The sequence below is a fragment of the Equus quagga genome, chromosome 4 (assembly GCF_021613505.1).
Source record: "Equus quagga isolate Etosha38 chromosome 4, UCLA_HA_Equagga_1.0, whole genome shotgun sequence".
NCBI lineage: Eukaryota > Metazoa > Chordata > Mammalia > Perissodactyla > Equidae > Equus > Equus quagga.
The window spans coordinates 34076877-34102224 of NC_060270.1; the positions used below are offsets into that span (position 1 = coordinate 34076877).

Below are 25348 nucleotides of genomic sequence, written 5' to 3' on the forward strand. Positions count from 1 at the left end.
AGATGGGAACGTTTATGATGCTTTCTATAAAAACTAATACATTTTTAAGTTTTGAAGGTATGAAAACTTATTTATTTGGAATTCTTCCCAACTTGCCAGAGAATTAAGGACCTGGAAAGCTAGGCACCCCCTAACCCCAAAACCTCCAAAGTCTACTTCTCACACAGTGTAGCTATGACATCACTGAAACCCCAGCAGTTGGCAGAAGAGAGCACAGTGTGTAATCAACATGTGCCCAGGTGCTAGAGACAGCAGAAACAGAGTCACAGGTGCTCACAAAAATGTATACAGCCAAGTTCTCATGATCTATTTCAGGGAGGAGGAAGGGTTACAGATATTAAGAGGGAAAGGCCAGATAATGCCTAAATCTCTCTTTTCTTTTAAGCACTTTTCCTGTTAAATATGTTCATCAATTTATGGACAGGAGAAATGGATCAGAGAGGTTGACTTGCAAAGAGACAGAGTTTTGGGCTGACAGTCAGGAGATTTAGGTTCAAACTTGGTCTCAGTCATTATCTAGCCAGAACCTCATTTTCCTCTGATCAGCCTGCTCTGCTGTTCACCATCATTCATCCTCCTTCACATCTAGTCACGGTGTAAGTTAAAAAGTAACCACCAACCTCAAATTACAGAAGCAAAGAGTTTTCCTACTAAATGGTACTGGGACACTAGATAGCCATTTGGAAAAAAGATAAAATTAGATCCATTCATCACATCATACACAAGAATAGACTGCAAATGAATCAGAGATCTAAATGTGAAAAATGAAACTACACAGATACTGGAAGATAACGTGAGTGAAGACGGGTGTTATAAAATGCTTTCTAACTAAGATCAAAGTCCAGAAGCAATAAAAGATCATAAAATCTGTCTATATAAACATAAAACACTTTCCACAATAATAAAAAAGAAAAAACACTGTAAACAAAGTCAAAAGACAATGAATTGGAAAAAATCTGTAATATATTTCATAGATGAAGGGCTAACATCCAAAGACTTTTTTGAGGAAAAAAAGACCAAAAATCCAACAGAGAAAAAATGGGCAAAACACAGGAAAAGACAGTTCACAAAAATGGAATTTATAAAATTAACAAATATAGTCTTTAAACACATAAAAAAATGCTCAGCTTCATTCATAACAGGATATACAAATTAAAACTAAACTGAGATATCATTTCTCACCATCAGATTGGCAAAAATTCAAAAGTTTGATAATAACTCTCTGCGTTTGAGAATGCAGAATGGACAGCCCCATAGAGAGGAATTTGGCACTACCTTACAAGACACTGAGCCTTGACCCAGCATTCCCACTTTTAGGAATACAGCCTGCAGATATACCTCCAATGATATGAAAATAAATATGCAGAACAGTATTCACTGAAGAAAACTAGTCAACTGTCCAAGTATAGGAAATCAGTTGGTTAAATAAGAGACAGACAGATAGACAGAGAAAAGGAAGGAAGGGAATGAAGGAAGGAGGGAAGGAAGGGAAGAGGGAAGACATAAAAAGAAAGAAGAAAAAATTTTTTTAAAAAGGAGAGTGCAAATATATATATATAACACGTTACCTTTTGTGTAAGAAAGAAGACGAACTAGGAAAACATACATATATCAGGTTTAAAAAGAAACACAGAGGGGTGGCCCAGTGGTGTAGTGGTCAAGTTCACATGCTCTACTTCAGCTGCCCAGGGTTTGCGAGCTTGGATCCCAGGTGTGGATCTACACACTGCTTACCAAGCCATGCTGTGGTGGCATCCCATATACAAAATAGAGGAAGATTGGCAAGGATCTTAGCTTAGGAACAATCTTCCTCACCAAAAAACAAAACAAAGAAACTCAAGAAGGATAACCAAGAAAACAATGAGGTTAGTTACCTACAAGAGATGCAGGGAGTCATGGGATGGAAGGAATATTGGGGGGAGGGGCACTTCTCTGAGCATAGCTTTTTGTATAGAGTTGACATCTGGAAGCATATGGTAATATTTTACATATTCAAAAAAAATTAAATCAACAAGGTAAGGGTAGGAAGGAGGAAAACTAAAAGCAAACTGAAACAATGGAATCCAGATATATTTAAAATGAACAATGGAATGACACTGGGGGGTTGGGGGAGGGTTCATAAAGAAAAAAAGAACCATCCAGGTAATTCCTGAGCACAGCACTTGACAATATGCCATCAGTCTTGGACAGAGTTAAAGTTAGAGGAGGGGCATTACAAGCAAACCCAAACTCTTTATAGCAGGTTTGTTTTGTGTAGCAGCATGGGCAAAAAAATCATGATTATTACTTGTGTAACCATACATGTAGACCCATCCATATAGTCACAGGTATGCATATATGCAGGTGTGTTACATATATATGCATGCCATATACTTTCATGTGTAAAATTTCCTGGCTCTGGCCATTGAAAGGCTATGAGCAAAGGCACCAGAGCAGCAACAAGCACATTTAGCACTCAAATATTGATCCCTAATACCATTTCCCACTAAAAAGAACCAGGACATATCAAAGAAATGTTGATTTCAGGGCTCCAGCAGAGAAGATACAAGAGGAAACGAGAACATCTTTTTATTCTAGCAGGTAAATAAGTGATAACAACCACAACAAAGATGGGGACATGTTTCTTATTAATTATTTAATTTTTATTGAACATCCATAGTAGGGAATAGTTTTAATTGGGTGAAGGCAACATGGTAAATTGGAATTTGGAGTAGGAAGACTATTACGTATTAGTTGCATAATCTTACCAGTCATTTAATCATTTTTTAAACTGATTTCCATAAGCGAAAAAAAATGGGAGGAATAGTGCCTACCTCACAGATTCCTTTGTGCTCACAAAGCAGTGTAATATTTATAAAGTGCCTACTGAGTGTGGTACTTAGTATGTAGTTGGTGCCCATTAAAGCTGGTTCCCAATCTCCTTAATAGTCTCTAACTCTTTGCTAGAAACCACTCTCAGTTCTTTTCTTTGTCAGGTCATTATCTCATGAACACAAAGAGAGAAGAGAGAAGGGAGGGACTCTGGCCTAGAGTAGAATGCAGAATACTGAATGATAAGCATGAAGGAAGTGCTACAGATGGGAAATCACATTTCACAACCATCATAGTAAAGATTGATGTAGGTAAGAATTTAGGGGAAAATGGTGATGAGGAGAAGGAGTAAAGTATCTCCTCTTGGATTGCTTAATATTTGCAAAGGAAAAGTTAGTAACTATATAGTGGAGAAATTGGACAACACCTTGACCGGGTGATCAAGATCAACAACATGAGCCTCCGGATGTAATACCTGAAGAGGACACAACATCACCGATGCAGTATTCTAACGGAGAACGCATAACTGAATCTAAACATGAAGAAACAATTGACTAAGACAATGAGGAATATTATATATATTTATATATATATATATATTTCTTTATTTTATTTTATTTTATTTATATTTATATTTTATTTTATTTTATTTTGCTGAGGAAGATTAGCCCTGAGCTAACATCTGTACCAATCTTCCTCCACTTTATATGTTATGTGGGTCACCACCGCAGCATGGCTGATGAGTGTTATAGGTCTGTGCCCAGGATCTGAACCCATGAACCTGGGCCACCGAAGGAGCACTGTATTCTTTAAAAATGTTAACGCCATGAAAGATAAAGACTCTGTAAATGTTCCAGATTAAAAGAGACTAAAGAGACATGACAACTAAATGTACTACTTGATCCTAGCCTGGATTCTCTACTGAGGGGAAAGACGCTATCAAGAACTGAACTGGGTAAACTGACAAAACAGGAGTACAGAGGGTAGATTAAGTATTGAATCAGTGTTAAGTGTACTAAAGCTGATAACTATATTGTGAATATGAAAAAACTCCCCTTAATCTTAAGAAATCCAGATTCTATTTAGGGGTTAGGGGCCATGATATATCCAACTTATTCTCAAATACTTTAGGAAAAAATATATATCTTATATAATATTAATATATTATATGTATATATACACACAGGGGGGAGAATGCAAATGGGATAACATATTAGCAATAATTGAATCTGGATAAAAGCATATGGATATTATTTGGACAACTATTCTCATTCTTGAAACTTTTTAATGAATTTGAAATCATTTACAGTAAAAAATTAAAGAAAAAAATAACCATTGAGAAAGAGAAGGGGAAAAACATAACTAAGAATCAGCTCTATTTTCTAATAGGATTTAAAAATAATAAATAAATGAAGCCCAAGCTACTTCATTCCCTGTAACATTTATGTGTACATATATTTCACAGATACAAAAAAAAAATTTGTATATTTTAATTTCTTAACATAGAAAAAAATTCTATAATTTCTTCTTCTAAAACTCCTAGGGGTGAAGAACACCTAAGATGCCCAAGGCCACAGTGGATATGTAACCAAGGCTACAATTACAAGATTTGTAGGTCAATTCAAGCCTCTGAAATTCCAGTTCACCACATATGCCATCCGAGTGCTACATCCCTTCTAGAAAGAGCAAGTTTAGAGCTGGAAGATGAGCTATATCTAAACAGGTAATAGCTAGCATCAATTTTTAAAAATCTATCCGCAGTGGCCTTTGAGGTTAAGATTTACCAAATGGATGGGGGTGGCGTGGGACAGAGAGCACTCTTCTGGTCAAAACATGGAACAGGTCACGTGTGCTGCCTTCCACTACACACCTGAACTTCCAGCAGAAGGAAACATTAGTGAATCAGGCCTTGAAGTTTCCTTCCTGGATAAGTTTGGAGAATTAAAAAAAGAAGATATGAAAGTTAGACATTATGAGGTCAAGAACCATCAACCAAATGGAATTTGATATTTAACAGAAACAGGTAAATATCTGGGAAGGCAGCAAAACTCTCAGCCCTCTGATTGCAAAACAGGTTCTGCTGACTGACTATATATATATAAAATTAAAAATTATACTGCAGCTGAATACTAGGTATTGTTCCCTTCCAAAAAGCACTAAAATATAAAGGTCAGTTAGCTTGAATGGTATTTTATTGCACATACTTTAAAAAGACCTTGAATAATTAAAGCAATGAAATATATTCCTTGCTATCATTTTTAAACGTTCTTAGAAGCAGAAAAAGAAGGCACATCTCGATGTGAAAAAATGTTAACTCCTTCTCTCCCTTTACACATTTGCTTCATGGCCCCACAGAACTTATGAGCCTTTTCAGTTGAGTTTGCATTTCTTGTCATCCAGCAGTTTTCGCTTAGGTGTCAGGGAGGAGACCAGCCCAGAAGGGCAGCCCACAGAGTAAGATGTTAACCAAGATACCATCAAAGATGCAGATCAAAGATCAGATCAATGGTTCTCCCAGGAGCTTGAAAATAAGCCTGGAGCTCAGGCCCCACCCACAGACATTGTGACTGAGGTGAGCCACTTAGGGACAGAGCATTTTTTTAAAGCTCCTCTGGAGATTTTTATAGATGGTCAAGTTTGCAAACCGCTGGACTAGAAGATTCTATGCTCCTTTGCAGCTCCTCAGCTCTAGGAAAAGCTTCAACCATCTGCTGCTTTACACTGTCCTTAAGAGTGACACTGATAGCATCATTTTATTCCCACAAAGCGGCAAAAATGACAAACCAATTTCACCAGTCTATAGAAAAAAGTATTAATAAATTTTAAAGTACTTTGCATATGTGAATATCAGTTTTTATCAACTTCCTTAAATAATATATAAAACTATTCCCTAACTTTTCAAAGATATTATTTTGCTATTGCTCAACTCATCTAGACAGAGTTCAAGGCTCTAAAAATAGCCTCAACCTTTTTCTCCTTATCAAAGTACCTGGCAACCAGTACCTTGGGTGTGGATTGTACTCGCTCACAGAATCATAGATCCCAGGGTAGGAAGAGCTTCCTGCCTTCGTGCAGAAAAGAGGTCGGTGCCCCATTTCACAGACAGGTCAAGTGAGGCTCAGAAAGCTCAAGGGATTTCAGCTCAGTCACACTCAGGTCTCCACACTGACTCACCTCTCTGACTTCTGAAGGTCAGAGGCTTTCCTGTTGAGCCTTTAAATATACACTGAATATAGTTCCCGTTCTAGTTCACCTGGGTGACTTGGGACAACCACGGTCGCCTCTCTGGGCCATGGTTCACTCACCTCTAGCAAAGGAGGCTGTGACCCGATAAGCTCTCATCTGAGGCTGTAAAATGAAAGAAAACCCTTAGATATCAATAAATTAAGTTGCTCAATGGATTAGTAACTTTCAGCAAGATATTTAGTAGAAGAGGGGAAGAATTCTCTATAAATAAATACCAAAATCTGGGCTTGGGATATGAAAAGGGGCACGGGGTGCTAATCACAAACAAATTCACGCAATGAATTGCAGGTGTCTGCTTTCCAGAGGCTTCTTAAAGTTACTGAGTTGACTGCATGGATTGATGGGTCACCATTCCCACCTCAAGGGCAGAAAATGAAACAGATGCCCGGAAATATCTGTCTGTTGCTGAAACCCTCATGTTTCATGGATTTAATGTTAATGAAAAAAAAAAGTTGTGGAGATCATCTTGTTCAATAACCTCATTTTAGAGAAAAAGAAATAACAAGGGATAAAAAAAAACTTGCTCAAATGACTAAACAATTAAGAAGCAGATAGAACATCCCAGGGATATTCTAGTCGTTTCTCCACTAGAAAATGCTCACATCATGTCACACTATTTTATAGTACCAGCCAAAAAATAAAATGGAAAACTTTGAATATATATTTCAACAATTTCAGCCAAGAAACGGCAATGATTTTGTTTTCCTAATAAATTAAGATTCCATGGACCAAGAAGAACAGTATGGGTGGCACAATGAATTTACCATTATCAGATTATTTTAAACCAGGGCACACCCAAAAGCAACGTTATTCTGATGTATAAAAAATACAGAGGCTGGAGAAGGAAATGTGCTCTGTTATTTGATTATTAAGTAAACTTTGCAATCTTCATTGTACGGGTAGCATTATTACACAAGCTGGTGGTGGAATGAAATTCAAGTCCACAAACCTTTACCGAGCATTTCCTCTGTGGACAGCTCTGTGCCAGAACCCGGGGGGAACACAATTATGAGAAAACACCATCCCTGCCCACAACCTGTTTAAAATCAAAAGAGGCAGAATTATGCAAACAATTTACCCTAATTCAAGCCTTGAGTGATGAGCGTAAAAAAAGAGGAAAAAAATTAACACCGGCAACAGACCCCGGATGAGAAACCAATAGTTTCAAGGGGGCCCAGCGTGACAGACAGGGAGGAAATCAGGAGGAGCACTGACCCCCACCCCATTGGGCTCAATCAGAGACCCACAAATGCTCTATGACCTCTGTCAGCCCAGTTTTCCAAGATACTGAATGTGATCAAGCTAAACAATTTTTACACCTAAATGTGCCTTCCCTGCTCCAGATCCATCTCCCCCTCTCCTCACGCAATTCAACAAACAGCAGTTGTTCGCATACTGCATTCAAAGCCCTGGGCTGGACACTCGGTGGAAGAAAGAAACTCATTAGACACGGTCCATGCCCTCAAGGAACTCACGATCTGGTGAGGAAATACAGAAGAATCCATCCACTAGGCATTCATTCAACTGACATTGATTGAAAATTTACTATACATCAGGTATCGAAGGACATGCTGAGGCTTCAGAAATGAGCAGGACACGGCTGAGTTCACAGTCCAGGGCAGAAGACAGCACAATACCAAGTAAGCACCACGCAGTATGCTGAGGGCGAAGGAGAGGTGTGTGCACCAGGAGCTTTAGGAGAAGCGGCTCCTGGGAAGGGAGGGGGTTGGTTATCAGGGACGACATGGGAAGGGCACCTCTACAACTAATGATTGTACTTCTGACTCGAATACATGCCACACACCATGAGAGGACCCCTAGGAGTATTCTGAGCAAAGCCTGAGCCTTGAAGGCAGGGCAGAAAGTCTTCTAATTGCTTCGATGACTCACAAACCAGCCAGTGGGTCAGGGCTGGGAGAAACTTTAGAGAAAGTGGCACATGGCGAGCAGCAAAAGTAGGATCAGAATGCAGAACTGCAGACGACCAGATGGTGCTCCTTCCCAAGCCCACCAGCCTCCTCTGGATCTGTAAAAGAGTTGGTCACCCCCAGCTAGGCCACATGGCCATCCCAGGCTAGCAGGGGGTGAGGAACCATTTCAGCAAGAGGCTCAGATTGTGGTTGAGAAGTTCCCACCTCGGCAATGTGGACCTTTTGTTATTGTTGTCTTAAGGAGACATGCTCGTACATAAACAGTCCCAAATGAAAGCCATTCCCAGCATTCCTACAGCTCTATATAAGATATGGACCTGAACTCAGCTTAGTCAGAATGAACATTCTGGTTAACCTCCTTTCTCCACAGTGGGGAAACTGAGACCCGGCGAGACTGAGATCTCTCTGCCCAATCACATCACAGATGAGACAGCACCTGAACTAAGGATCAAGCACGTTTTACTAAATGCTCCCAGCTTGGTGGCCTATGACCTCAGTCACACAGCCCACAAGAGTGATAGGCACCAGGAGGAAAGGATGGTGCCAAGGGATACATTAATAGACAATGCATGGCGGAGACAGATGATAGGAAATTAAGGGATAAAGGAAGAGAGAGAAAGAAACCATCTCACAACTCTTCTCTCACAAGCTTCTCAAAGGTCCTTCCCAGATCCAGCCTTCTGCAACACTGCCCCCGTCCTTTGAGGTGTGCTCTCTATTTAACCTGCCCCGACTCGCACCATTTTTCTATCAGTATCCAACAGCAAAGGTGGCAGAGGACTGCCAATTTCTTGTGAATCCTGAAGATTTCCTTTATGAGTCACGGAAAACTGAAATAACTCGGGAGGCGGGATGACTTTAGAAAGAAACACAGTTTTAAATCCGTTCCCACTAATTTGTTCCGCTGTGTGGTATAACTCCTGAAGACAGAAAAAATTAAGTTTCTAGAGTTGACGTCAAAATAGGAGTTTTTGTAAGGTTGTGTCAATTGTCACCGTGGCATTTCTTATTAGGATTCTTCTTACTGTCATTTTTTTGTTACATTAATTATAGTTTGATCAGTGTAGGAGCTATTTTGAATCCATGGGACTTTCCTAACCAGATTGTTTTGGCATTTTAAAGTCACTCACATCGGGGCCTAAACAATATGGCAAATATCTCTTTTTCTCTCTCCTTTATACTCAAATTCTAAACAAAGGAACCATCTGTTCTCTTTCTAAAAACATCGGCCCTTGTTTTCATTTTTCCCATAATAATACCTCAAACTTATATCAAATCTTTCTCCAACTTGCTTATTAAAGCATTTTTTAGATATTGCCTCATTCATCTTCAACATCACCCCCTACAAACCCGGGAGAAAGGGGAAATGTTGGCCAATTTTCAGTTAGGTAAGTGATTTTTGGATGTTTAACGAATTTTGTACGAATGATTGCATATTGGCATCAGAAGGGACCCTGGCCATCATCTAGCCCAGTTCCAGCTCGTACATATGTAAAAGGGAGACCCAGAAAGGAGAAGTCACGTTGTGATCTATTTGCGTAGTTAGCTGTCTACCCCTGACTGTAAGCAGCGAAGGTAAGAACCGTGTCTTCTACACTTTTGTATCTCTGGGACCTCATGTGTAAAAAGGGCTCATTTAAATATTGGTTGAATAAATGAAAATGTTTGCGAATAGTTCCACAGGTGGTTGTGGCAGAGCTGGGGTCGGCTGAGCTCAGCTCTCCTAGCCTCTTATTGAGAGCGTTATTTTTAATAACACCCTAGAGACCTGAATGCAAGAAGAATTAAACAGAGACGCCTCCAAAAAAGTGTTAGGCTTGGGCAAGAACGGCTAAGAAATAGGGCTGTGTATATAGGCAAGAAATGTGTTGAAGAAATCCAGTAGGAATCACCAAGTTTGGCCATTGGCCATGTTAAAACTTAACCCATGTTCAGTTGACTCTCTAAAAGTTCTGCATTCTTTACATGCTCGACACATTTGGGGATCTGATGGAGCTGGTCCTTCAATATTACCCAACTGGAAGAAATGCTGTGTCTTAGTGCCAAAGGATAGCATGTGTTCATAACACCCCTGAGCCCACTAGGGCAGCAGCCTCCACCGTGTGGCTTACCCTCATCTCTCACTGTAACTCGAGAGCACTCACAATCTCAGGATCATGAAATCCACCGGCCCAGAGTTTTCCAACGAGCAGAGATGTCACTGAAATAAAAACCTTTTTTCCACGTGCCTAGCTGGAAATCAGCAACTCGTTTGGCGTGTTTTTCTTATTTTCAGAATGCCCTATTCAACACTGCTACTTCCTTGAAGCTAAACGCATAATAAATTGTTTCTAGAAAAGCAAGTTAAATGTGGGATTCTGTCATCTGAATTGCTTCCACAGTAGTAGTTCTAACAAAGTCAATAACTCCCTAAAGATTCTTCAAAAATAGATCGTCTGCCTAGACGAGAAAGCTGGAGGTCCGAGGAGACAAGCATAATATTTTCTTTAAGTAAAAGAAAAAAGAAAAGAAATCATAGAGCTAAAAAGAACTCAAGTATATTATAATGTAGTCTTGCACAAAGGGAATTAATTACAGATATGAACAGGAAACGAATTAGTTACAAAATAGAAACAAATCAACATAAATGAACCTTCAAATACTTCAGATGATTTTTTGGTCAAAGGAGGAGGTGGGTGAGGATGGGAGGGGAGGAGAAAAAAAATCACAGCAAACAAGTACGTAGACACAAACCCCTAACATGCTGTGTCTGACACAGACACAGAGGCTGCCACTGGTGTCTGGGATTGTCCAGCACACCATGGGAAGCATTTATATCAAGCCATGCTGTATCAGCAGGAGAAACGGACAGCATGTACTTTAGGGCAAACAGCGGCAGCGAGGCCCCCTGCACAGAGAGCAGACACAGCAGGTTGAATTCACGCTATAATAATCCTGTCCTCACTCACCACTCTCTGCTCCCCGAGGCATGCAGCATCAAGGCTGTCTCCGGGACCATTTATCATTCTTGCAGCCACTACACAGAATGGTAACCCTCTCCCAATATGTTTCTGACAAAAGTTTGCCCATTTCATACACATGGACCTTCCTGTTCTCAGGCTACCTCCAAAAATAACCCTTGGACTTTGCAAACATCCCCCATAATTCAGCATCTTAATGTTTTACGTTTAAAAGTGAAAGAACATTTAAGAACATATAACAGGGGCCAGCCCGGTGGCTCAGCAACGAAGTCCGAACATTCGGCTTCGGCAGCCCAGGGTTCACCTGTTCGGATCCCGGGTGCGGACACGGCACTGCTTGGCACACCATGCTGTGGTATGCGTCCCACATATAAAGTAGAGGAAGACAGGCATGGATGTTAGCTCAGGGCCAGTCTTCCTCAGTGAAAAGAGGAGGATTGGCAGTAGTTAGCTCAGGGCTAATCTTCCTCAAAATGAATAAATAAATAAATATTTTGTTTTTAAAGTTTAAAAAAAAAACATATAACAGATCCACAAAATGTTAACTTAACAGGCCTTGATCTCCAAACCTAACTTTTTCAGAGGATCATTTGTAAGCTAGCATTTGGTGAAGCCAGTTACCTAAGTGTTCATCTCCTGTCTGATTATGTGTCTGTCGTGTCTGCTAGGACAGAGAAAGCCTGTGCTCGCAAGCTCTCACAGCCCTTGACGTCTCCCTCTGACAAAACCACGTCTGAGCCGAGAACCCCAAAGAAGGCAGACGCTTCATCTCACATGAGCAACCACATAGGCTGACCAGTAAATACAATTTAATAGTGATGATTTGTACTTTTCCAAATAAGTTTCTATCGAAGGATTTTGCTGGTTTGCTATTCTAACTACTCAATTAAAGTTGGACAATTCGGGGAAAGGACTTCAAACACTCTGAACATCAGTTTCCTTTTCTCCAAAATAAAGCAAGCAAATTCAGTTAGCATTAGACTTCCTTCTGGCTCAAATTCTGCACCTAATTATGAAGTCCCTTCTGCCAAGTGGTCTGCCCTCTCCCCCTTTAGTTTGTTCGTCTCCCCTTCACCTTCTCTGTCTCCTGCACACACACACACTCTCACCCCAAACACTCACTCTAATCCAGTCTACAACCTTGTTACACAAGCAACCAGCAATTCCTACCCATATTCCTCATCATTGCTTCTCTGCTTAAGATTTGACACCAGAAAGACTTTTAAATTCGTTTACGAGAGAAAAATGAGACACACAGACACCACTGACACACAGACCTCACCTTGCGATGAGATCCTCTTTGGTTTCAGCAATGTCTTCATCACCTCAAGCCACAGAGGCAGCCATCTGCCAGGGTTCCAGCTACTCAAGTCCAATCTCTACCTCTTAATCTCTGAGACCTTGAACAAGTCATTTTACCTTTCTGAGCCTCAGGTTCCCTAACTGTAAAGGGAGGCATTTGAGATAAAATAAATGCCACAGTGTCTACCAATTCTGACATCCTCCTCTAGAGCTCTGAGATGTCATTGGAAACAAAGCAAACACCCACCGAAACCCTCCATCTGGCACTGGTGTTTACCTACAGGCTCCCAGATAAATGGAAGTGACTTTTTGCATGATCTTGCACAATAAATAATAATAGCGTATCAATAGGGGCACATAGTTCTAATTTGTGTTTGTTTATTTGTTTAGTTCCAGGCTAAAGAAGTTGCAGGTACCACCTGCCAAGGCCTTGGAGATTCCATGATGCCCTTTTTTTTCTTTTCTACAATGGGCCAAAAGTTCAGAAACTAAAACGGTGAAAGTGGAAACCACACGGTAAAAATATGGAGCCTGAAATATTGAGAAAATGATTTAAAGAAAATAATACCACATCCTTCTTTAAAACCTTTTTTTTAACCAATAATGATAGTAAGAAGGGGTAATATAAAGTAAAAATAAAATCGAGCGCAGAAAAGACTGATTTGCCTAGGATCCCTCTCAGCCGTGTCATCGGCACGAACAGCAAAGACTGTAATACTCATGTTTCTATTTGTTGCCCTCAACTGACATGGTTGGTCGTTTTGTTTTGTTTTAAATAAAATGGGGAAGCAACAAATATATTAAATCCATCTGCAAAAAACCCATATTTGCATGTGGAAAACAAATAAGTGGGTGCCTGAATGGGTGATTAGGCATGCAATTGCCCATCTGCGCCCAGGGCCCCAGCCGCCCTGCAGGTGTGACTGTCACAGGAGCAGAGCAAGGGCAAGGAGAGTCCTCAGTTATGAAGGGCAACAGATAGGAGAGAAACCAGCACCCTGCGCAACTGGACTTGTTCTGAGCTGCCCACAGCTCCTGTCCCAGCTCCCCATCCACTGCCCCATATCTTAAACCAAAAACCAGAAATACCTTTTGTCATCCTTTTGTTAGATTTCTGTGGATTCTTTAAATCATGAAGGCAATTTTTTTTTTCCTGAGCATCTTCAACGTGTGCTTAACAAATCTTTGTTGTTGCAACTATTTTTATGAGCGTTGAGTGACCTCCTCTCCTACACTCTTCACCTGGGTCACTCCACTCCAGCCACACTGGCCTTCTCACTTTTCTGGAATGTACCAAGCTCGCTTCGGCCTCAGGGCCCTTGCAAATGCTTTCTCAAAGCCTGAAACATTCTTGCCCTTCTTATCTCCAGCTGACTGCCTCACTTCATTCAGGTCCCCACTCACAGGTACTCTTATCAGTAAGACCTTCTCAGACCAATGAATTTAAATCTGAGTCTTCCGTGACCTCTGTGCCTTTAAGCTGCTTTATTTTTCTTCTGAAAATAGACTACAACCTATATATTATATATTTACTCATTAATTTGTGTTTTGTCTGTCGCCATCAAATAAAAGGTTTGTGTGATTTTGTTCACAGTTCTACTTCTGAGTGTCCAGCACACAGTAGGTGCTCAATAAACAGCTGTTAACTTAATGAGTCATCATTATTTGCAAACCACTACACTAAGCACCATAGGTCCTCTTGTGGAATAAGACAGGATTCATGCTCTTAAGAAGCTTCTACAATCTAGTGGAGAAGGAAGGCTGAAAATCTGGTTATATAGCAGAACAAAGTGACAGGAATGTTCTACTGCATGTATAAACGAAGCATTCTGAGAGTACAGAAAAAGCAAACTGCTGACAATGGGCTGGGGGGATTGAGGGAGGCCAACAGAACAGAATTCTCTGGAACTATCTTGAGAAGCAGCACAGAAATCATCTTCCAAAATACATTCAGTACAAAAATGCACTAAGACATCCTCAGTTAGCCTCCATTCCTTCATCAATAATGCTAAGTAGAACAAAAGATTGCCCAAGATAAGTCAGCAGTTATGTATGCCAAGACCACGGAGAAAGAAAGAATCACTTTCCTCCACAAAGCCTTCATTTTAAAATAGAAATTATTTAAATGCACACAAAACATGTCTTCAGAAAATTCCAGACTCGACAAGGAGGACCTTAAAGGGCATCCAGTCCAACTTCTGATCCCCTCTACAAAGGACCCATCAGTACCAGCCCCTCCCTAATACCTGCAGTGATGGAGAACTCAGAACCCCCCAAAATGGAACATTTCACTTGTGGTCTGCTCTTAATATTAAAAAGTTCTTCCTCATGCTGTCTTCCTCCTGCTTTTACCCCCTGCTCCCAGAACTCCTTCTGAGCTCACAAAGAACAAGTTTGTGTCCCCTTCCACGGCAGAGTCCCACTCTGCTCTCTCCTTCTCCATCCTCTTTCTCTCTTCTCCACACTAACCACTTCCAGTTCCTTCTTTCACCCTTCAAAGGCTCTGGCTTCCAGTGCCATTGAAACTGCCCTCTTTCTTTCCCTCCTCTCTCTCTCTCTCTCACTGTTCCAGGATCTTTTTTTTTGGAGCTGAGCTAGTGCTCAAGCAATTTAGCATTCTGCTGAGAGCTAAGCATTTTGTTTGGGGTCAAGGGGAGGGGTCTAGAGGATAAAAGGATTTATGGGTTAACTCTGTGAGCCCTCACTCAATTAGACCCTTGCAGAGTTGCTTAACTTTCTGACCTTGACCTTGAAATGCCATCTTTGACATAAATTAGAGTAGTGGAGACATTTTAACTCCTTAAAAGCAAAGAAGACAAAGAGGGGTGAGAGACATCACCTGACTCCACGCCACCTCAAGGAGTCTTGTGCCTCCAATAAACCATGGCCCCTCTAGTCCTGTTTGTGGCAGCTTCTCATCGCCCAAAGCAAGCTTGCATGGATAATGTGACAATTGAATAGGTATTTTTTAACCATCTCTATACCTGAGAATTGGGTTCTAGACACTACTGGCTGTATGACCTTGGGCAAGACACTTAAAGTCAGCAAATCAAAGCATCCCAGAAGGTAAAACAAAAAGAGATCTCTAAATCATCTAGTCCAAAAATAGCCAAGAGACCTCTTGTATACCTCCACCCTCCCTTACCCACCCACACCCATGGCAGATATGGCTAAATGATCATGGACTCCTTCCTACTCCATCAGGATACAGCTTCAGAATCCTTCTCAACACAGCATCTCAAGGAGCCACTACCAACACAGTATGTGGCCACACTAAATGAAATCCAAGCCACTCATTCTTCAGAGGAGGAAAACTGAAGCTCAAAGATGAGCCATGACCCTCCCATGCCTCAGTGTTAGGAGCAGAACCAGAACTACTAAAGCTCTTTCCCCCATTCTCCTAAGTCACTTCTCCTCTTCTAACTCTGATATTCTATAAATATTCCTTGGAGTGGGGATGGGGGGCTTGCAATTGTATTAAGTTCTATAAGAAATACAGACAAAGGTTTCTAAGTAGGGGGCAGAAGCTTCAGAGAAGGCCCAGAGGAAGAAGTGCATCTGAGCTGGTCTGAAGAAGCTTGCTATCTGTAGGAACTAGCGAAGGACATTTGTCTTTTAGCAGAAGAAAATTCAGGATCAGGAAGCATTTCCAGTAGAAGGAACAGCATAAGCAAAGGAATAGTGAAGACTGCTGCGTGCTGAGAGGAGGCTGTGGGCTGCCGAGCAGAGCAGTAGCCATAACAGAAGCCAGGGAGCACGGTGGGGGCAGGGCAGACGAAGAGGATGACAAGACAAGATTAGAAGAGTAACCCAGAGTCTTTGTGGTGTTTTAAGGGCTGCGTTTTTTTTTTTTAATTGACTTAAAGGCCTTAGGACTCATAAATGGGAAAAGAAGACAAGAAAGGAGTGGAGAGAAAGTAAAGAATATATCTCCATCCTCAATGAAAAAAAAGCCTTCCTATAAACTGTATTACAGGAACACTTTCATTATGTAAAAGCCTATTTTGTTTTCATGTCATTCTTAGATTACATCATAGAGCGGCTGCAGCCGTCTCGTACCATAGTATAAATAAATCACTAGCTTAATCATAGAATGAGCCAGGGCCCTAGATGTAAAAGGAAAATATTAGATCATTTTTAATAACTGATATAACTCAAGCCAGTCGCCATTGAAGCAGGATGAGGTGATGTCATCCTAAAGAAGTCCAAAGAGGAACCAAAGAGGGTCAGTGCTGGACACATCCCAGAGAAGCTTCCATTTACAAAGGACGAGGTGGCTGATGGCGTTGAATGAAGCTCACCCTCTGGACTAGACCATCTTGTCATGAAAACCAAAACCGTTCAAGCAGCGATGCCCAAAAGGCCTTCCTCATGAAACACAGTGCGTGAATATTTTGTTCCCAGAACTACTATATTCCCAAATACCAGACAACGTGAGCATATTATGATGTCTGTATTTATGTCTTGGGAGTCATTGAGCAAAATTATAAATGTTAAGGCTTTTAGTTATTCAGGAAAACATGAAATCTGGATGACAGATATGCAAATATTGCAGGTCTGGTCCCAGCGAATACAAAATGGGGACATTGAGATAATGACCTGACAAAGAAAAGAACTGAGAGTGGTTTCTAGTGAAGAGTTAGAGACTATTAAGGTGATTGGGAACCAGCTTTAATGGGCACCAACTACATACTAAGTACCACACTCAGTAGGCACTTTATAAATATTACACTGCTTTGTGAGCACAAAGGAATCTGTGAGGTAGGCACTATTCCTCCCATTTTTTTTCAGTTATGGAAATCAGCTTAAAAATGATTAAATGACTGGTAAGATTATGCAACTAATATGTAATAGTCTTCCTACTCCAAATTCCAATTTACCATGTTGCCTTCACCCAATTAAAACTATTCCCTACTATGGACATTCAATAAGAATTAAATAATTAATAAGAAATGCTTTGAAAGCACTAAAAGTACAAAAATATTGAGAGTCAAAGGGGCAATGGAGGGACCGACCCCATGGTCAAGTGGTTAAGTTCGCGCGCTCCGCTTCAGCGGCCCAGGGTTTTGCCGGTTCGGATCCTGGGCGCGGACATAGCACCGCTCATCAGGCCATGGTGAGGCGATGTCCCACATGCCACAACTAGAAGGACCCACAATTAAAATACACAACTATGTACTGGGGGCTTTGGGGAGAAAAAGGAAAAATTTGAAAATTAAATTTAAAAAAAAAGATTATAAAAAAAGGGGCAATGGAGCAGGGGTAGTATTAACATTCTGGCCAGTGACAGTCTGAGTGACCAAAGCTGGCTTTCCTGATTTTGGCTGTAGGGTTAATAAAGAGCTTGACCATAACTATATCTCCCATTTCCATTAATTTTTTAAGAATGTTAAGGTAGGCTCTAAGGCAACTTGTCATCTTCTATAAAATGTATTGCAAGCCTGGTTTTATAAAAAGACTATTTTGGTGGGGGGAAGAGACGGATGCTCTGGAAAAGAACTTTCTCCCAGACAGAAGGTACTAACTGAGGTTTTAGGTCTGATCCTGTCAGTCTCACAGTAATGTTGTGTATTGGCTCACTGTTCTTAATACAAATGTTATTCATTATTGCCGAGAGACACTGTCTGAGCCAAGTAATACTGATTTATGCAACTTTTCAGGACACAGTGTGACCCAACAGGAGATGCAGACCCTGAAATTTAACTAAAGGGACCATATCAAGGTTCAGGACTCCAAATTTTGACCTATTTTCCCCAATCTGTTTTTGGGACAGGATAGAGATTGCAAAAAGCAGAAAAGAAATGCCTAAAAGCTGTGCAGACCGATTCTGAAGCAGAGACTGGGAGAAGAGGTGAAGAGGAAGCACGGGACCAGAGTCAAAGGTGTCCTGGATGGTTCCTCCCAGGGCTCCACGGCCCTGGAAGAGTCTGTCTCCTCTCCAGGTCTCGGTGTCTCACCTGTACAAGCAAAGAACTCAAGCAAGAACATTTAGACATTTCCACCAAAGCACCTCTAACTGCGAAGGAAGGTAAAAAGTAGAGTATGGGAACACAGCAGCAGTTGAAAACTTGTGTTTCTCCTCTGAAGGCCATGCCAATTTTGCCTTCTGCACAATTATACATCAATGTTTATATTCAGATTTTAAATGGAGTTTTCCCCCAAAAAAGCCTTCAAGTAAAATTGATCCACAGAGATGTGCTGAGTTTATTCAGTGGCTCTATGTAATTCCTACTCCCACCTTAGCAAATGACACGTAACCTAGGGTATCTGTGATAGGCAGCCCCTAAGATGGCCCCCTTTAACTTCATCTCGTGGTATTCATGCCCTTATGCAATCCCTCCCCTTGAGTGCAGGCTGGATTTAGTGACTTGCTTTTAGCAAACAGAATGAGGCAGAGAGAATGGTGTGTCACTTCCAGATTAGGTTACAAAAAGGCTGTGGCTTGTATCTGGGGGCTCTCTCTTGCTCACTTGCTCTGAGGGAAGCCAGCCGCCATGCTGTGAGCTGCCCCATGCAGAGGCCCACATGGCAAGGAACTGAGCACAGCCTCCAGCCAACAGTCAGCAAGGAACTGAAGCCCTCAGTCCAACACCCACGAGGAACTGAATCCTGCCAACAATCATGTGAGTGAGATTGGTAGTGGATCCTCCCTAGGTCCAGCAGACACCTGGACTACAACCTCAGGAGACACCTTGAGGCACCCATAGAAGCTGCTCCCAGATTCTTGACTCATAGAAACTGTGAGATAATAAACGTTTCTTGTTTTAAGGTGCTACAGTTGGGGTAATCTCTTATGCAGCAATAGATAACGAAGATAGCATCCAAGTTTGAGAGGTCCAGTCCCGGATTATTTTAATGACCCCTACCCCACGCCACCATTTTTCACAAGGCCTAGGAAGGAGACTAAAAGAGATTCCCTATCAGGAACTCTTGAAACGAACACTTGTTTCCCAGGATGCAGAGATGCTTTCCAGCTTGGTCACATATACTCAGGCATGCTCTGGCCACACAGAGATGACCATGGAAACAATGTAGCTCAAAGCAACACAGCGCTTTCAGCGGCAGCATATTGATGGGAAATGAACTGGAGACTGAACCACACATGGAAGGTGAGAGACTCCTTACCTGCCCAGCCGTATTCTGCTAAGAGCTACATCCGCCCTCAGAAGCTGTCCATCCCTAGTGGGCCAAACTATGTCCACAGGCCCACCTTACCAAGCCTAAGGGGTTGGCTCCATGGCTCACTGAGAAGTTAAGATCAAATCCCCTTCCCCAGGAAACCTCCCCCAATGTTCCCAATTCTTTCCATTCTCCAAAACTTTCCTCTAATCCCGGTGAGATAGGGCGCTCTATCTTACCTCAATTTCCCAAGCACTTAGCAGGAGGCCTGAAACATATCTAGTGATTGATAAATGTGTGTTGTAAACAATACCTTTCTAACTAGTAGTTCTCTTGTGTGTGTTTTTCTCTCCAACTAGACTATAGTTTCTCAAGGTCAAAGACTATGCCTAATTCACCATGGTATCTAAAAGATCTTGAGGTTCACTGACTTCCAGATGAATACTGGGATCAGGGCAGAGAACAAGCACACTCTCTGTTAACCAAGGGTCAACGTTTGGCAGCAGTCTACAAAGAACTCATGGGGCTCTCCATCCATCTGACATCAGACCCCTTCTACCACACAGTAATCTAGGAGGGAGAAGCTGAAAATTCCTCTGACCTCCTAGAGCCCTCCCCAAGGTAGAGCAGAGGTTTCTGCACTGTGTTGAGGTCAGGAAATAGAAGAATGTGGAATTAGGAGGAAGAAAGCCAAAGAGAGAAAGGGAGATATTTTTACCTTCATGGACAGCATGGATCTCTTACAAGACATCCCTGGGTTACAGAAGAGCCACTGAGCCTCAGGAGACTGGATGGGTCCCTGATCAGACTCAGCAAGTCCTTTTGTAATTTTCAAAGCAATAATATAAATGCAATACAAGCTGGCTAAGCAGATGGTCACAGATGCCCAGAAACCACCTGACCAAGTGACTGTAGGGAGCCAAGATATTCACCTCTGAAAGTGAAGTGGAAGTGACCAATGCTTTTCTTCCGGCCGAGACTAATACCTGATTCTTCTGAGGACCAAAGAGGAAATATTAAAACTGAAAGCCCTTGGCTACCGTCAACAATTGTACACCAGTATCAACTGAGTGAAATAATTTCCTTCCTGACTCCCACTGGGCCAGTCAAGCCTGGAGCAGAAGGTGTGATTATCTAATCAAACAAAGCAAGAGCCAATCGGCTAGACGTAGCTTCTAGGGGATTTTTCAAGCACTGAGCCATCCTCAGTCTCCAAATGCACCTCCTTCCACCTCCTGCTGCCTAGAGCAAAAGCAAATGTGAAAAGTAATAATAATACACAATTTCATTTCAACTTCAACCACCATCGTCAAGCAAATTTCCAGATCTAGCTCCTTTCCAAGATTGAGAACAAATTAGTATCCATCCAATCCTGGGATGAGGGTGCAGGGTTGGGAGGAAGGACATACTCTGAGCACACACTATGCAAAGGCACGAAGCTGGGGACGGCACCTTACATTGTCTTGTTTTCCTTTATATTCAAGATGAGTCTTTAAAGAAGAAAACAACTGTAATAACCTATCATGCATGGATCATACTTTACAGTTTGAAAAACAAGTGGGCACCTACCAACCCATTTGCTCTAAACAAAAGTGAGAGTTAGGCAGGGCAGTGATGATAATTCCTAATTATCAGATCAGGGAAATGAAGGCAGAGGGACGTTGTTTTTCTAGGGTTGCACATCTCATAACTGGCAGACCTTCTGATACCCCATCCCACCATACTCACTGCCTTTTTATGCATTCACAAACGTCTTAAGCCATACTGGTCCCTGAAGCCTCTTTCTGTCCAGTCTTTTGTTTTATTCTCATAAAACCATGCAGTCCAGCCTCACCCGTACTAGAATTCCTAAAACTCTCCAACAGAGAATTGGCTAGTGCCTGATGGAACACCCTCAGGGAAAGAGACACTCACCACCTTTGGATTTATTCTTTCTATCCATGAAAATGCACTGTGCACCTCTTGTGTGCCAGAGATCCCACTAGCTTCTGGGGATACCCACATGACAAGAGATGCTGCCCCTCTTCTGACCAGGTTTTATATTCTTGAATGCCATAACCATGTGTGCCCTGCATCCTGCCTTCTCCAGGGTCTCATTCCCATAACAGTTCCCTGTGGGGCATCATTTCCAGTCCTCTCCATTTCCAGCATCCTCATGTGGAGAGCCCAGCTGCCTAAGGTCTCTTTCCAAGGACAAGGCAAGGACTAAAGTCTGACACTCTAGGGGCACTCTGACAGGAGGGGAGCATAGGGTTATGGTCATCCACATGCCTTTAGTCCTTAGTCCCTCTCCTAACAGCACCTAGATATTCTTCTGAGGGCCTACCTACCTCTTCACTGCGTAGCTGCCGTGAGGTTTCGGTGGGATTATTTCCAAATTCAGAAGAGAGCCCCAATTCATACATGCCAATGAGCACAGTCTCCTCCTCGTGGCATCAGTGTCTGGTGCAGGACACTGGTGCTGTAACCTAAGTCTATGGGGATATGGCACACAATGCTCTCTTCCACCAAATGGGAAGGAGGCAGCCTACAGGCCAGGTTGCAGTGGGCAGCCATCTCATAACCACGAGGTGAACATCCTGAGGATGAAACCAACACACAGAAGAAGGCAGAGCATGGAACACCGCAGAGAAACAGAGCCAGAGTGCTTCTCAAACTGGGCCCGAAGCCCACCTTACCTCAGGACCTGCCTATTTCCAGCAGGATCCCCCACCCAATTTGCTCTAGATAACGTACTTGCTAGGGGCAAAATGTCCAAGCCCATATTTGAAATTTTAATAAACAAAAATCTTCAAGAGTCAAAGCTGTGGTTTCCAGCCTTTTATCTCATGCAGATCCACAGATGCACAGAAAGTCAGTTGTTCTTTTAAGATAACATTGATTAAGAAAAAAAGGGGTGACAAAATGTAACCATAAACTCAGCCATACTTTTAAATGAAATTAGGTTTTATCGATCACAAAAGCACCTGGTCCATTTTGGAAAACTAACACCACAAACATGGAAGGCATATTGTTTATTCACTATAAAGCCAGTGCTTGGCGCACATATGGACTGGCCTTCAGGATGAAGACCACAGATCTAGAATTCTAAACGGAAGCCTGTCTCAGAATTCCCCAGCTATTTTCCTCAGATCTCCCCACAGCCCAGGATAGCCCACACCATTGATTCTTTTCATCACCCCCATTTTTGAGGACATAATGTTCTATTGTACCTGCTAAACACAGAGGAATTTCAAAACACAAAGAAAAGCTTATCTCACCTGGTCACCATTCCCCTTTCTGCCTGTGCAATGGGATTCAAACTCAGATCTCAATGGAACTCTAGCAGTCTCCTTAACATACAAGCTCACACCCTTTGCCTAAGCAAATTTAGCCTCCCCTACCTCAAAGGTTGCTGTGAAAATAAAATGAGATCACAGAAGAGGAAGCACCTTGCACAGGGATAAACAAGAGCCACTCAGAAATATTACTTTCTTTCCTCGCAAATACCCATTACGCTGTTCATCGACATTCTCATTTTGGTCTTTCAATTTCAAGAACACTTTGCACCATGCCAAAGGAGAGAGAAGGAAGCGATACATTTATTGGCAACCCGAAATCATTGTTACTCCAAGTTTTCTTCCAATATCTCTTGATGCCACCTTCCAAGAGCTGAGTCCTGCCTTTGCTTTGCCACACGTTTTATTAGCATTATTATATTTTGTCCATTGCCAACAAAGTCTACTCAAGAAAAAAAGGAAGAACATTTCAGTTCTTCTCCAGTTCTTAGTCCATCCCAGTTACTAGTCCCCACACTTCTAAGACATGATTTTTAAAACATGCACATTGGTTATAAAAGGGAAAGTCTTCTTTTCTGCATAGGACTCACCAATCGAGGAAAAATATCTTCCCTCCAATGAGCACACAACAGAACAATGAAAAGGGCACTAGACTGCGAATCAGGTGACTGGATTCTGTCTTCAGTTCTGTTTCTGAGTCTCAATGTTCCTACCTGTGGAAAATGGGAGAAGGAGGTTGCTTATGAATCTCTAGAATTTTACCAGCTTTAGAAGTTCCCAGATTTATGAACTCACTGGTTAGGCTATCCCGGGAATAACGCCAGACTTGAAACCCACAAATCTAGTAACTTCCTTCTACACTTCCTAAGCCCTCAGTCAGCTCCTGGCACTTCTATTTTACTAAGTAGCCTCAGAATGATGGGGAAAGAGGATGCTGGTACCCCAGTGTTCATATCTCAGCTCTCCTGGGAAAAAAGCTTCATCATAATAGCAGAGGAGAAAGAGATAAATCAGTTAGTTAAATCTTCACATTTCAGCCAAGAAAAAAATTAACAGCAAAATCTGAGCTACAACATATAAAAAGAGACATGGAATATAAGTTTGCAGACAAATTTCTAACTTCTGTGAACCTCAGTTTTCCCACCTGAAAAATAAGAGCCAGTGAACAGCAGAGTTGGACAATCTTGAGACTTCCTGGTACCCCCTCATTACAGCTTTTATTTCATTAAGAGCTATTACTATCTTGCTAAGGACTATGCAATATATATATACCAAGAGATAGGAATGCCAAGGCAGTGGGCTGTCATAAAATATGTGTTTTGTGTATACAGGAGAAATCCACATGCCAGAAAAACTACAACACCTATTTTCATTGTCGTCATTTTAAATATTATTTAACCAATCATACAATTGCTTGTATATTATCTCATTCAGTCTTCAAATACCCATATAAGCTCCAAGTTGGGAGGGACCTTAAAAATGACCCACCTCAACTCTTCCAACTGACAGGAGGAGAAGCTGGAGCCAGAGCAGGGAGATGGCACTCCAGGAGTCACCACTGGTGGTAGGTAGTCCAGGGCTCCAGTCTAGGGCTCGCTCCAATGTACCCAGAAACGGCCGCTGACACTCGCTGGGGCAGAGGGACTTGCCCTCGGTCACACAATCAGCTTTGGAGCAAACCAAGACTTACACACTGAGAACTCTGAACACCTGCTTCAAAGCTCTCAAAGTATAGCCAATAGCAGAAAGAAATTCAGTTAGGAAAATGGAGAATAATCAAGATGAATCCAGAAAGCAATGAGTTTCCTGAGAGCTAGTGGGTCTCAAGGACATTCAAACTCTCAAAGCCATTCCACTGAAATGAGAGAAAGGCATAATTTCAAACTTGCTGAGGAATGGAGTATTAGAAAGCCAATACTGGACCTGGGGACGGTGTAATCTCATAGAAAACAAAAAGACAGCCCCCAACCCCAAGCCCAGGAAACCTAAGCTTCTCCTTGCAGAAGGAGATATAAATCAGAATAGTTTCAACAACAGTAGCAAAGCGTATCTGACTTCCCAGATTTCTAAACTTCGTTGAAAGACAAACCCCTCCACCTTTGGCCCTGGGGGAATCTCTCATATACTTGCCAGCTTCCCTCTATGCATAAATCAAAGTGGTCTCCCTTTTCCATAGTCAACTTTTCTTTTAATAGTTTTTTTTCTTCTTTTCCATAAAGAGAACAAGCAGCTTTGCTAAAGAACTGATGTGAAATGATTGAAGTTCCCATGCAAACAAACCATTAGCAGAGTTCAAATGCAATTTAAATTACCAGTTGTTAAAGTGCTCCTCAATTTCGTGGTAAGTTTCCAAGGAGAATTACATGCTATATACTATTTAATTGGTTGTTTTCTATTTTTTAACATCCATTTATCCCCCCACCACTCTTATATTTCAGAAGTGTCTATAAAAGCTTCCCTTTAAAAAATTATACATTGTTGAATAGATTAAATCTAAAGATTGAAAACTATCAGAGAAACAGCTGCAGGATTACGCAGCTCAGCAGAAATTGATGGTTTTGACACCACAAAACATGCAAAATTTTAAAATCTTTGGAATCACTTTGTAGTGCTCTCACTCTTTACAGATGAAGACACAGGAGGGGTTGCTTCAAAGTCCCCTCACTGGTCAGTGACAGATTCAGGACGAGAATTATGGCTC

General features: G+C 41.7%; 1 protein-coding gene across 7 annotated transcripts in view; it reads right to left on the minus strand.

The window, feature by feature from the left end:
* The window catches only part of LPP (LIM domain containing preferred translocation partner in lipoma), a 653489-nt gene that overhangs the window by 557056 nt on the left and 71085 nt on the right, over positions 1–25348 (minus strand). For 5 of the 7 annotated variants that reach the window (XM_046658562.1, XM_046658566.1, XM_046658564.1 and 2 more), the window contains one exon: positions 23238–23360. The exons of the other annotated variants lie outside the window; for them this stretch is intronic. The gene's annotated coding sequence lies outside the window, so the exon portion shown is untranslated. The remainder of the gene's footprint in view (positions 1–23237; positions 23361–25348) is intronic. 7 annotated transcript variants of the gene reach the window in all.